This window comes from Orycteropus afer, unplaced genomic scaffold (genome assembly GCF_000298275.1).
Source record: "Orycteropus afer afer isolate SDZICR_OR568_19922 unplaced genomic scaffold, OryAfe1.0 scaffold00046, whole genome shotgun sequence".
NCBI classification, from domain to species: domain Eukaryota; kingdom Metazoa; phylum Chordata; class Mammalia; order Tubulidentata; family Orycteropodidae; genus Orycteropus; species Orycteropus afer.
In genome coordinates, this window is record NW_006921633.1 from 10,142,903 (window position 1) to 10,143,555 (window position 653).

Here is a 653-nt window from a genome sequence, read left to right on the forward strand (position 1 = left end):
AACCCACCAGCCACTCCTCGGAAGGAAGGTTGGGCAATCCTACTTTCGTAGTGATACTGCCTCAGAAACCCAAGGAGGGGTCACTATGAGTCGGGTAGACTGGACGGCAAATAACAACAACAACTTCTGTAGTGATAACTGCCTCAGAAACCCAAGGAGAGGTTGCTAGGAGTCGGGGCCGACTCGATGGCAAATTACAACAACAACAAAATACTTTAATAAAGCTAAACTTTCCAATTTATATATGTTTCCCATGCTTATTACTATTTCTTAGATCTATGCCATTGTACAAAGCCCTTCACACAAGGGCTTGTCTAAGTCCACAAATGCTTGATATTTAAATAGTAAGTGTATATATTCACAAATTATCCAATAATTTGTATGTGGAAGTCAAAACATTATTGAAATTTATGTTGAATTCAGGGAATAAATCTCTGGCACCAAATAAATTTGGAGAAAAATATATCTAAATGAAAATTTATAGAAATTTCTAATAGAACTCCTCCCGTCAAGAGTTCTAATTGCCTATCTGAAAAAATTTAAGTGCTTAATAGTTGTTAAGGAGCTCTGGTAGCATAGTGGCTAAAGCACTTGACTGCTAAACAGAAGGCTGGCGGTTCAAACCCACCAGCCACTCCTCGGAAGGAAGGTTG